Consider the following 3056-nt stretch of genomic DNA (forward strand, 5'->3'; position numbering starts at 1 on the left):
TTATTGAGAGGATGAGTTTAATTAAATATAAGATTTTCACTTTTCTTTTATATATTTTTCTTTAGAATGAATTTAAATCTCATTCTTATTAAATTCATTCTTTTTAAATGAAAGTAGATTTTTTTACACAAATTTTAGGTCTATTTTATAATTAATGTTCAACAAATCTCTAAATTATATTATAAAATTTTATTTAAAATCTCAACAGATTTCATAACACACAAAAAAAATACATATATATATATATATATTTATATTGTAATGTTCTAACAAGAGATCTTAAATTTAAAATAAAAAAATATGTGTTTTAACATATTACATAATAAAATATATTATATTAAAGTGAGTAATTTATTTATTTTTTATTTTATCTCTTAATTTAATAATTTAAAATATCTTTTATTTAATAATAATTATTAAAATTTCTGTTTCCCATTAAACGCAGCATAAGTGAAGCAAAGGACATTTTGGAGGCGTCTACCGACCTACCATTTTGGATTGCAATAAAGTGAAGGGTCCCGCTAACTTACAGCTTATGTCAATTACATTCATAACAAATTAATAATTGTCTTTTGTTCAATTATCTGTTCATTTCTTCAATCAAGTCCTCGTATCCTTTTAATTTATGATAAGATCCTCGCATGGACCAGATCTGCATGTGTGATAATTACGGCGGGACCCCCATTTTTTAATTTCAATGGTCAGATCATGATTACACTTACAGACCCACAGAATAATGCCAACAACCAAAAAACTGTAAATTTCCATGGACACAAATACCCCCAACCAGTGCTTGCTAAGTACTCAAACTACACATATATAAATTAATCACATGTATATTTTACCATTGACTCTAACATTAGATTCCCGCTAAACCAACCCAGTGTCCTTTTATTTTTTAGCATTAATATTAGGGTCCCGCTAACCTTAATATTAGCGAGACCCAATGTCCTTTTATTTTTCACCATTTCTTCAATTAAGTCCTCATATCTTTGATTGTTAATTCTGAGCTGATGAATAATTTCTTCGCCCATCGTTTCTACATTTATTAAAAAAATTTAACTTTTCGCTGTACTTTTATAAGGGTCTAATGTTTATAAAAATTTATAAATTCTAAACACATTTTAACACTTATATTTATAATTTCTTATTTTTCTTGAAACATAAATTAAATTTTTTCTTTTAATATGTCTATATATATTTCTAATCTATTTTTCCATCCAAAGTACACACCATCATCAATATTCTCATCTCTCGCCACTCTCATCTTCAAACTTTCTTGGTAAAAATTTCAATTATGAAACAAAATTATCATCCTCTATGCATTTTATTTTAATTTTAGAAATATATCAAGAATCTCATGCCAACATTTGTGTTAAGAGAAGAAAACTTCATACTACTAAACACTTTCTGAGAGACAATTGCTAGAAAGTCGCCCAAAGAATTCTTTTTAGACTAATTTACAGTATATCATGTTGGGCCGTGTGGAACAATAGTTACATGGTAATTTTTTAATGGGATATCTTTAAAGTTATTAAGTTAAAAATAAAAAAAATACATATTTTAACATATTACATGGTAAAATATAGTGTATTAAAATGAGTAATTTATTTATTTTTTTAATCTTATCTCTTAATTTAATAATTTAAAATATCTTTTTATTTAATAATGGTTATATATATATATATATATATATATATATATATATATATATATATATATATATATATATATATTATAAAAATAAAAATAAAACAATTTAAGTCTACCGACTTACCATTTTGGATTGCAATAAAGTGAAAACAGTATACTACCAATCTCCTGTTTTGGATTGCAATAAAGTGTAAATGGGTTACTTTCAAAAAAGAAAAGGTCACAGTGAGTTGTCAATTTCATCCTTGTCGGCCAATAATACATCAACCTTTTGCTGGATTTTTATCACCGACAAAGACAAATTATTGAGTCGGGTCCCGCTGACTTACAGCTTGTGTAAAGTTACATTCATAACAAATTGATACTTGTCTTTATTATAAATTATTCTTCTATTCAAATATGCGTTCATGTCTTCAATCAAGTCCTCATATTCGCTCAATTTATGATAAGATCCTTGTATGGGAGCATATCTGCATATGTAATAATTATTCTTCTATTTCAGATAGTTTTTGTGAAAAAAATACTTTTATCAATTATTTATGTTTACTAATTCTTAAGTCTTTTTTTATTACTTTTCATAGCTCTATACAAATGTTTGCTATAGAATTTGTGTTATTTCGCTATAATATAATTTATATTGTAAACCTCTATTCATCTGTAAATAAAATGACAATTTTTTTGTTTACTCCTAAAAAATATGAAAATATCAATTTACTCTCATATTTATTTAGAAGACAATGGCAAATAAGGCGGCATTGATAATTTTTTTAATTTACTTATTAATTAATTAGAGTAAATTAATATTTTCATAATGAGAGATACATTGAAGATTGTCATTCTTAGTAGAGGATAAATTAAAGTTTACCTAATTAATTTAAAATATCATTAAAATTTAACATTCTAATCTGGATTAGATGGGGGGGGGGGGGGACGTCCTTATTCGGATTAGACTCAGCTGGAAGAGGCATATCCTTAGCTGGATCAATTTGTTCAAGATTGGATGCATCCATCGATTTCAAATTAAGATCTTGGAAGTATCATTAAATTTTTTTACAAAAATTTAGATTATCAATCCCATCCAAAACTTATTGAAAGGGACATTTCCTTTCTATAAAATTGGGTTACTATTACCCCCCCCCATCTTAAAAATTCTAAAAAAAAATCAAGGGTTGGCATATTTTTTTTTTTGCAAAAGCATAAGAAAATAATTCAAAAGACTAATTAGGGCACTATTACTCAAAATTCTAGAATAGATTTGCTAGTTCTCTTTAGCCATAGATTGGTCCATGATTGGCACCGCAATAGCTCAGAATCACCTCAATGATTGTTCCACACAGCCAAACATGACACACTGTAAACTAGTCTAAGATGAACTTTTCTGAGTGGCTTTCTAACAATAGTCT

This window comes from Citrus clementina, unplaced genomic scaffold (assembly GCF_000493195.1).
Source record: "Citrus clementina cultivar Clemenules unplaced genomic scaffold, Citrus_clementina_v1.0 scaffold_8, whole genome shotgun sequence".
NCBI classification, from domain to species: domain Eukaryota; kingdom Viridiplantae; phylum Streptophyta; class Magnoliopsida; order Sapindales; family Rutaceae; genus Citrus; species Citrus x clementina.